We start from the raw sequence: 11,001 nt of genomic DNA, 5'->3' as shown, positions 1-11,001 counted from the left end.
GAGAGAGAGAGAGAGAGAGAGAGAGAGAGAGAGAGAGAGAGAGAGAGAGAGAGAAATAAGATCCAAGGTTTTGAAAACCTAGAGGCTAGAGAAATAGCGGTGTCCTGAGAGAAACAGGGAAGTCAGGTGAGAGAAGTGTCTGTATTTACCCTGCTTAACCCTAGAGGTCAGAACTGGTTTTGACAAATCCTGGGAAACAGATTTGGACTCAATACAAGGAAAAACTTCCCATCAATTGTTGTCCTAAGAGGAATGAGCTGTATGCAGAGCTAGCGAGCTTTCTATTAGATGTTTTTTTTTCCCTTTTGAGATGGGGTCTTCCTATCTTGCCTGGGCTGGAAAAGCAGGGACCATTCTTCTTTTGTTTTGTTTTGTTTTTTTACTTTTTGGAGGGCAGTTGGGGTTAAGTGACTTGCCCAAAGTCACACGGCTAGTAAGTGTGTCAAGTGTCTGAAGTCAAATTTGAACTCAGGTCCTCCTGACTCCAGCTGGGGCCAGTGCTTTATTCACTGCACCACCTAGCCACCCCAGACCATTCTTCTAATACCATCTGTAGGGAAGCCTTGACTTGCTCTGTTTCCAGCATAGGCCTGTTTGACCCCCTCAGGTAGCTTGGTGGCCTCCTGTTCCCAGGGGTTCAACATTTTGGTCTTACACTCAGCATGGATGGCTGTAGGCCGTAGAGTCTAACAGGCAGCTACAGATTATAGGAGGACATTAAGCTAGAAAGGTCCTGAAGGTCACTACAATCTGGGTCACCCTAAGTGTCAGCAAGTACAGACTATTTGGTAGCAACACCTTCTCCCTGTCTCCACTGTCTGCTCAGGACAGGCCCCCTGTCCCCGAGTATGGAGGGCATAGAATGAGATGGGTTTAGGCTCAGCATTCCCCAGAGGCCCCATCTATGTGTCATTGAGGTATTTGCCCCAGGATTTCCCTCCACCTTATCTACTAGCTTTGAAATGAATGAGCCCATATTTGGAGATGGATTTGGGTAGGGGAGTGGTCATCAGAGCTGATAGGAAGTGGGACCAGGGTACTAGTGAGACTTGGGGCCCAATGTCAGAATTGGAAGGAGAGAGGTCATCTAGTCCTATGGGGTCAAACTCGAATAGAACCAGATCCCTGTATGCCTCACACTGACTTAGAAAACCACACCGTACTGTATTTTTTATTTATTTTAACATTTCCCAATTATATTTTAATCTGGTTCTACATTAGGGTATTTTAGCAGCAACTTGGGCCATGAGTTTGACATCTTGAATCTTGTCTAACCTTTCACCCTGGGAAAGGATTCTCTGTATGTTGTTGTTCAGTCATTTCAGTCATGTCCAGCTCTTCATGACCCCAGCTGAGGTTTTCTTTGCAAAGATGCTGGAGTGGTTTGTCAGTTCCTTCTCTAGCTCATTTTTACAGATGAAGAAACTGAGGTAAACAGAGTTAAGTGACTTGCCCAGAATCACGAAGCTAATAAGTGCCTGATGTTGGATTTGAACTCAGGTCTTCCTGACTCCAGGCCTGGCATTCTATCCACTGCACTACCTAACTGCCCCTAGCCTCCCTAGTCACCCTCATTTATAGGATCTTAGCAAGCAGGGATTCTGATTTGGTTCATTCTGCCTGTAGTGCCTGTGGGGAAAATTCCAAGGAATATGGTACCGAGATATTTCATTGCCCAGAGCAGACAGACTGCTCCAGAATGGATGTTTCAAAGCCAGTCTCCTGGGGCTTCCCTGCCCTATCCTTCTGAACTCATGCATGTGTTCTGTTCTGGAGATGTAGTCTCTAAAGAGGTCTAAGGGCTCACTCAGCAGGTCTGGGCCGACTTGATCAGGGCTGAGCTTCGGGGTTGTCTCTTCCCTAAGCACACTGCACCAAGGTGGGACGAGGCAGCCCTTTGACTAGCATTGGCAGTCTTCCAATCAATACCTGGAAAGCTCTGCCCCCTTAAACTTATATTGAACCTTTTAGTTTACTTGACTGCCTCATAAGACTCTGCTCAGACCAACATACTCCTCCCAGCTGCTGATGCCTTCCCTCTTCCCCCCTTCAAAATCTCTTCCATCTTCCCCAGTTATATCTTGTATGTACCTTGTCTTTTATATGTTGTCTCCCCCATTAGAATATAAGGTCCTTGAAGGCAGGAATTGGATTTTTTGTTTGTTTGTTTTTCTTTGTATCCCCATGGCTTAGCACAGTGCCTGGAACATAATAAGTACTTTAAAAATATTTGTTGACTGACTGACTGACTCTCAGGGTCCTCCCTGGTCCAAATTAGAAAAGGAGAGCATCCTAACTTCTACTTCTGAGCATTTCCTCCCCTTTTAGTAATGTTAGATGGATGTGATGATAAGAGACTATGTAGAAAGTCTCATGAAGGACAAGGCACTAGATGAGAAGGGGAGTTAGTTAGAGAGAGTCAGGAAGAAAACAATATCTGTGTCAGCTGTAAGCCCAAGAACGTTTATAGCCTCCATACGGAGAAGCAGAGCTCTCAGGGCCTGTGTGGGGTTTCACTGATTGGCTTCCAGGCAGAGAAACCAGTAGTTCCATATAGAGCTGTGTTGAGTGTCCCTAGTAGCTTTCTGGGAGTGACTGATGTATCTTCCTCCCACTCTGGGAGACAGCATGGCATCTGGAAGCTGAGATTAGCACCCCTGCCTTGGTACCTATGACTACAGCAGTTATCTGGTAATGGATATGAAGCTCGTACCAGCCCATTCAGTTGCCTGTTTTTGCCTAGTTATTGTTCCATTAAATGAATTCACTTTGAATTCATGGTTAGATAACCATGGTTAGATAACCATGGTTGTATCTGAGAGAGGGTTCATTGATTTTGAACAGTAACATGGGCCTTGGTGGAGCAGAAAAGGGAACTAAATCAAAGCATCTTGGATACTGCCATTAGAATATGAAGCTAGATGGGCAAGCCAGAGAGCTGGTCTATCAGTGCACATATTTTGGACAAGCAAAGCATATGGAGAACAAACTGAGCCTGGAACTAAATAAGATTTAATAAATAGAATTATATGTGAGTCAGAGTAGATGGCTGCTAAAATCCTTTCCAACTCTCAAATTCTGGGATTCTGGAAGGAGAGCAAGCTCAATTGTTTTTGGAAAATTGTGCAGTGCTTGTAATGACCCCAAACTTCTCCCTAAAGCAAAGGGCCATCTTTTTAACATCAACATTTTTCTGGGGCTGCTGCGAGGCTGCAAGTCATAGAGTACCACGGTCTCCAAAGGATTCAAACTGTGGGTCCTCCAAAGGGCAGTGTTTGTGGTGGGTAACAGGAGCCACTTCAGAATGTTACCAGGGCACAGTTGTACAGGAGAAGGGGCAGAAAGGACATTATCAGAGAGATTTATGACCAGAAAAAGAGGACGGCTTGTCAAGGCATTTGGCTGGCACAATGGAGAGAGTGCTGAACCTGGAGACATGAAAACCTGAGTTCCAATCTGGCCTTAGATACTACCTAGTTGTGTGACCCTGGGCAAATCACTTAATCTCTTTCTATTTCCATTTCCTCAAGTACAAAAATGGGAATAATAATAGTGCTTACCTCCCAAGGTTGTTATGAGAATAAGAGGAGATATTTGTAAACCTGAACATGCTATCTAAATGTTAACTCTAGAGAGCAAGAAATAAAAAATGATGGAAAGCCTGCATACTCTTGCGGTGGCTGAACAAGAATCCTAACTTCTATTTCTGAGCATTTCCTCCCCTTGTATAGCTCAATGAAACTATGAGCTATGTCATTCAGGTTACCCCAGACAGACAAGTCGTAGTGGAGAGTTCTGACAAAAGGTGATTGATCCACTGGAGAAGAAAATGGCAAACCGCTCCAGAAACTTTGCCAAGAAGACCCCCATTGACAGCATTAAAATGCTCAGAGATGATATTGGAAGATGAGCCCTTCAGGTTGGAAGGTGTCCAACATATAACTGGGGAAGAGTGGAGAACAACTACAAATAGCTTAAAAACATGAACTTAGACAGACTTTGGGAGATAGTAGAAGACAGAAAGGCCTGGCATGCTATGGGGTCACAAAGAGTTGGACATGGCCTAATGACAACAACACTCTATGGTACATACAGAGTAGATTCAAGGTAACCTTAGAGGAGAGAGAGCCAGCAGCTTGGGGAGGACTAGACTTGTGTAAAACATGGTGCTTAAAGTGAGTTTTGAGAGAAACCAAGGATTCTATCCAAGAGAAGAAGTAAAAGTTTCTAGGCCAGTGCAAAGTCACAGAAAGATGGAGTGTTGGATGTGTGAGAAATACTAGCAGATAGGCTAGTATGGCTGCATTGTAGAGGGCATGGAGGGGAATAATATGCAAGATGAATGCAAAGGAGGAGGAGCCAAATGGTGAAGAGCTCTGAATGTCAAACAGAGGGATTTATATTTGATCCTGGATGTAATAGGGAGTTGAGAGAGAGAGAGAGAGAGAGAGAGAGAGAGAGAGCATGAGTGTATGTATATGTATGTGAGGGAGGGGTGTTGGAGAGGTCAGGGAGAGACAACAGTTAAACCTGTGCTTTAGGTAAATCATTTTTGCAACTATGTGGAAAATAGACAAGATTATGTGGTGATTTGGTACATGGCATTAAACAATAGAGAATCTATTTTGAAATGTCCGATAAGAGGGCTGTGCATATAGATCTAGGAATCATCTGCACAGAGATGATAGTTGAACCCAGGAGAGACAATGAGATCACCGAGGGAGATAGTATAGGGGGAAAAAAGACCATGGCCCAGGATAGAGCCCTGAGGGACACCCATTGGTGAAGAAAATTCAGAGGATGCTGAGAAGGAATGGTTAGGCAGGTGCAGGAGAATTAAGGGCAAACAGTGCTACAAAACCCTCAAAACTCACTTCAGCTACAGAGAACCTATGAAGAAAGATGCTGTCTGCATTCAAAGAAAGAAGTGATGAATAGAAGTATGTAGAGAATGATTTTACATGTATTTATGTGTAATGGTAGCCACCTCTAGGGTGGGGGTGGGGGGAGGGAAAAAATGGGAAAAAGTTACACGATAACTTTATTATATATTTCAATACACAACAGATTTGCAATTTCATGTGTGATCATCTTTTTTTTTAATATTCTACTATGTTATGGAAATACTTGTTTTATTTCTTAAGTACAGAATAAAATACATTTTTTAAAAATACTGAGAGATGAGAAAGTATTGAGGAGAAGAAGAGGGAATCAAAAGTGTCAAAGGCAGCCCCCATATCAATAAGAAAACATCTATTGAAACATGAAGGTACAATTTCTCACCACACACAAGGGCTGAAGCTGCTTTCACTCCTCTCCCCTTCCAACTAAGAAAAACATGTCAGGGGATTCAGCTAGGCTTTCCAATAGTCTTGAGGTCAAAATATCATAAACTTGCAGCTGAAAGAGGCTTTACAATCCACCTAGTCAAACTCCCTCATTTGACATATGAGGAAACTGAGGCCCAGAGAGGTTAATGACTTGCCCAAGGTTACATAAGTGTTACATAAGCAGTAGAGTTAGGATCCGAACTCAGGTCCTATGACTCCAAGCTCAGTTCTTTTTCTACTATACCACACTTTATTATGTTATTATATATATTTATATATATTATATATATATATTCATTATAGGTATTTCCTTTAGGAAAATGTCTAAAACATAACATCATTCCACAAATTCAATTTAATTCAAATAAATTTATTAAATTCTTATGGTGTATAAGACACTTCCTCCAACTGACTTCTGTGTTCCTGTCAGTGACACCATCAATCACATATACTCCCATGTTTGTCACTTCCAGATTTTCTTTGATTCTTCTGGCTGTCTCACCTCTCATATCCAAAATGGTCCCTCATTCCTACTGATTCTAATTCCACAGCTTTTCTCATCTGCTCCTTATATTCTATTCCCATTACTGTCACCCCCATGTAGGTCTTTTTACTGTCCACCAGGACTATTGAAATAACATCTGAAGAGGTTCCTTCCTACCTCCACTCCACACACCTTCCAATCCAGACTTCACACTACTGCTAGAATCATCGTTTGTATGCATACATGCATCTAACTGGGTATCTCTTGCTTAAAAAAAAAAAATTCATCAGTGACTCCCTCTTGCCTTCTGAGTAAAATTCCAGTTTAAACGCCAGCAGTTCGGAGCCTTAACAATCTGGTGTCTTACTACCTGACATTAACAATTAATGACTCATGGTATCACCTGACTCTTTGCTATTCACAGGAGGACAAATGACAGTGTTAGAAGGAATCCAGAAAGTATAACTACGGATTATGCAGTTGTTAGCGAGTAACCGAAGACCTAAGGTACATAGCAAGCGTTTTTCATCACTTCAGCTGATTGAAGGCAAAGGTTTTAGAAGATAAAGGCAGATTTAGAACATAAATGGCTGGTTAAGAAAATGTCAGAGTGGATTGGATTTCTGTGTTGCTGTTGTTCTATCTTTTCAGTCGTGTCTGACTCTTTGTTGACCCCATTTGGGGTTTTCTTGGCAAAGGTACTGGAGTGGTTTGCCATTTCTTTCTCCAGTCCATTTTACAGATGAGGAAACTGAGGCCAACAGGGTTAAATGACTTGCTCAGGGTCACACAGGTAGTAAGGGTCTGAGACCATATTTGAACTCAGGAAGATGAATATTTCTGACTCCAGGGCTGTCATTTTATCCACCATGCCCCCTAGCTGTCCCTTGGATTTCTATACCACTGAGTAAAATTCAGAAATGATAGATTCTTGTCTTGGGATGAGATAAACCTAATATACTCAAAATCTCTAGTGATTTCATCAATGTAGGTATTTCCCTCAGTCATTCTGTCAATAAGAATTTATTAAGTGCCTACTATGTTCTGGGGAAAGCTAGGTGGAGCAGTGGGTAGAGTACCAACCCTGAAGTCAGGAAGACTCATCTTCCTGAGTTCACATCTGGCCTCAGACATTTACTAACTGGGTGACCCTGGGCAAGTTTGCTTCAGTTTCCTCATCTGTAAAATGAATTGGAGAAAGAAATGGCAAGAAAATGCCAGATGGGGTCATGAAGAGTCAGACACAGCTGAAACAACTGAACCTATGTTCCAGGTACCTTGCTAAGCAGGAATAATACAAAGAAAAGCAAAAGGTGGCCCTGTTTTCAGGGAACCCACAGATCACAGGCTGGTTACATCTGTCCATCCTGGGCAACTTTTATCCACTTCCTTTCATCAGTTCACCCCCACAGTCCATCCCACACATTTGGCACCTTGCTCGCTTTCTCATGACGTGGCCAATATGCCAATGGAGCAGGTAGATTATGGGAAACTGAGCTGGGAACAGGGGTGCCCTCTGGAGCCCATCTCCATTTCCCTGATGCTGTTCTCTATATTGCTTCTGTTTCATAATTCCCCATTTGTAACAAGCCGCGGCCTACTCACATTCCTCATTTGCTTCTCCATTGCCCTGTGGGTCAACCATTGCTTTAATTGTTTGGAGATTGCAGTGCTCCTGGAGTTGTAGCCATAGAACAACATTAAAAGAATAATGTTATTCTAAATATGGACCTTTGTTTCAGGAAGAAGCTTAGGGGTGATTAAAAGAACTCTGCAATTTCCCAGAGGCAGTCTGTCCTGGTTTCTACTCTTGTTTAATTCTAGGTCCAACTAATTGTTCATTTACAGTGTATCTTTCTGGGATATATATATACACATATATACTGGGTATCCCAAAAATCTTAGTTCAGTTTTAAGTTTTTAATAACTGAAAATTGCATTAAGCTTTTTTTAGGACATTCTATATATGTTTAATATAGAATATATATATATATATCTGTACACATATATTATATATGTACATATAGCACCCATGGATGGATAAGCTCTACAGGTTATTTACTTAACTTCTATCATAACTTTGACAATGGGCATCTTCATCCACTTTGTTTTTCTTGCGTGGATATTTAGGCCAAATTCTTTTGATTGATTATGTGTCTCATTTAGGAGGCTCTGCAATGTTCCCACAATGTTTCTGTTGAAATCAATATGTCATCCATAAACAGAAACATCTGGAGGATCCCATAATCCACAGGGAATCCTTCTTTGATTATGGCTTCATCCTGGATCTCCTCTATATAAAGGGCAAATATTTTCGGCTAACTTACATCTCTCTATGTTATGCCTCACTTAATATGAATGATTAAAAGGTCAATGAATAAACTTCTCTCTGTTATTTTTTCAAGTTGTAAAGAGAGTTCTCTGTGGAGTGAAGATGAGACTGGGAATAACAAGGCATGGTTGACCAGAAAATAAATTGTAGGGTACTCCACTGAGAAGGGGGAGAAAAGGTGGTATCAGAGTTTTGAGGAGAGAAGAGAAGGTTTGGAACAGGCACTTTGGGGAATGTAATAGAGTTAATTTCATTAAGCAAAAGACGGGAAAGGCATGGTGAGGTAGAAGTTTGTATGAAAAAGATCTGGTGAAGGGCGAATCTTCGTGGCCTTCAAGCTCAGGATGAGTCAATAGGGCAATAAAGCAAACAAAAATACTAATGAGATCTTGTGATGCCTTCAGAAATGAATACTGTTGGGGCGGCTAGGTGGCATAGTGAAGAGAGCACCAGCCCTGGAGTCAGGAGGACTTGAGTTCAAGTGCGGCCTCAGACACTTAACACTTACTAGCTGTATGACTTTGGGCAAGTCACTTAACCCCAATTGCCCTGCCTTCCCCCCTCCAAAAAAAAAAGAAAGAAAAAGAAATGAATACTGTCAAGAATAAGGGAGGTGATAGGCCCATTTCTGTTCAGTTTTGAGGGCTACATTTTAAGAATGAGACTGATAAGTATCCACAGGAAGACAACCAGAATGATGAAGTATCTTGGGATGCTATCATATGAGGAATGGCTAAAGTAGCAGGGAATGTTTAACTTGCCAAAAAGGACATTTGGTGATAGTGGTGGGTGCATGGGAGGAGTCTTCAAGGATGTGAAGGGCTATCATGTGAACAGGCTGTTGAAAAAAGGTAGTGAGCTCCCCGTCATCAGAAGTCTTTAAGAAAAGGCCACTTTGAGGATGTTGTAGAGTTTGGTAGCTTCTGAGGTACCTTCCAATGCTGAGATATGGTTGAGATTCTGAGATCCTTCTCCTGCTTTTTACTCTTATTATTTTTATTTATTTTATTATATGTATATTCATATATAATATTTATTTTATTATATTAATTTTATTATTTTTTATATATAATTTTATTATATTTACTCCTATTACTTCCCACCATGAACCACTCAAAGTCATTTTATATGTCCTCACTTTCCCACACCGTCTCCTTTGCTCAATCAGTTCCTTATGCCTAGAATGCCTTTCTGCCTCTTCCTTCTCCACTTCCATCTCTACTTTTTGAAATTTTCTCATCTCATTCCCTCCTTTATCCTTCAGAAATGATCTTTCCATCCTAAAGGCCTCTTTGGATTTCTCTTATTGCATTCTATGTCACAGTCAGTGTACAATCTTGTATATTTGTGTTTGTGTCCCATGCCCCTGGTTACATAGGCAGCCCCGTGAGGGTATGGACCACTTCTCTGCTGATCTTTGTTTAACTTCTCTGCTGCTAAGCACAGCATCCTATACATGTTCAGATCTTAATAACTGGTCTTTGAATAGGTGAATATCAGTGTTTAGGTAGTAGCTATGAAGTCTTCAAAGCATTTCCCATAAGTGATCTTCTCTGAGCCTCACAACAATTCTGTGAAGCAGGTGCTGAAAGTGTTAATTAACCTCATTGTGCTTTGAGGAGATTGCAGTGCAGAGAGGACAGGTGACTTATCAATGGTCACATAACTGTAAGTAGCAGAGGTGAGATGCTGAGCTGTCTCTGCAATGAATATGGTGGGAAGAATAATCCTGGACTGACATCAGAAGATCTAGGGTCCTGGTGCCTGCCATGCCGCTGCCCTTCCCTGGGCCTCACTTTATAGACCAGTGATTACAACCTTATGTTTCCCTCCATTTTGGTTTTTTTTTTTTTTTTTGAGACCCAACTCGTGTGATTTCCTCTGTAAAGTCTTCCTTGATTCTCCTGCCTTACCCCAGCCCCAAGTCCTGTCTTAAATTCCACAGGGCAGATTCCTTGGATCTCTTCTCTGCGTTTATCTCCCTCCCCCTTGTATTCTTTATTTGTGTACTCAGTCTTCCCCTATTTGGATTATAGGAATCATAGGTCGGAAGAGACATTAGAGGCCACCTAGTCTAACCACCCCTCCCCCTTTATACTGGTGAAGACCTTAAGGCTCAGAGAGGTCAAAGGGCCAGAAGTAGGATTGGAACCCAGGTTTCCCTGGCTCCAAAACCAGGCATTCTTTTGGCTACAGCAAGGCCTGTATCTGATCTATCTCTTTATTCCCTCAAAACAGGACTCATTACATAGCAGGTGCCTGATAAATGTTTATTGAATTAAATTGAATGATAAAAATCCCATTGCTATAAATCTGTAAAATGGGGTTAATAGTCCTAGAACTACTGTATCTCACAGGGTTGTTGTGAAGAAAGTGCTTTGTAAATAAACCTTGGGGACTATATTAAAGAAAAGAAACCTATAAATGATCCTATATGATCAGGATGCAGTAGAAAGGGTCCCAAACTGGGAGACAGGAGACCTGGTTTCTAGCTTCAACTCTGTCACTAACTCCTTACGTGACCTTAGACAAGTCACTTCTCCTCTGGACCTGAGTAGCCTCATCTGTAAAATGAGGGTTTGGACAAGATGCTCTACAAGGTCTCTGACAATGCTAATGTTTTATGTTAATAGCAGTAATGGCAACAATAGCTCACATCTTTACAGCTTTTATCTTTACAAAGTTCTCCTTGCCCCCAAGGGAAATTGGTACAATGTGAATCATTAGCTAATTTAGGAATCCCAGAAACTCTGAATCCCAGGATCACAGAATCTCAAAGTTGAAAGGAACCTCGGATACTGTCTAGTCCACCCCATACCTGAGCAAGAATTCCTGGACACGTGGCCCTGGACCCC

General features: G+C 41.7%; 1 protein-coding gene and 1 long non-coding RNA gene across 2 annotated transcripts in view; one reads left to right on the top strand and one right to left on the bottom strand.

The window, feature by feature from the left end:
• LOC138150533 (uncharacterized) overlaps window positions 1-11,001 on the top strand; it is a 122,972-nt gene that overhangs the window by 74,692 nt on the left and 37,279 nt on the right. The gene's annotated exons all lie outside the window — the stretch shown is intronic.
• The window catches only part of ANGPT4 (angiopoietin 4), a 73,308-nt gene that overhangs the window by 60,767 nt on the left and 1,540 nt on the right, over window positions 1-11,001 (bottom strand). The window lies entirely within an intron of this gene.

Source organism: Petaurus breviceps, unplaced genomic scaffold, assembly GCF_028583685.1.
Source record: "Petaurus breviceps papuanus isolate PSGF00001 unplaced genomic scaffold, PetGlider_PUasm1.0 90879, whole genome shotgun sequence".
Lineage (NCBI taxonomy): Eukaryota > Metazoa > Chordata > Mammalia > Diprotodontia > Petauridae > Petaurus > Petaurus breviceps.
Note: the sequence above shows the minus strand (reverse complement) of the source record. Positions and strands in the feature narration are given on the sequence as shown.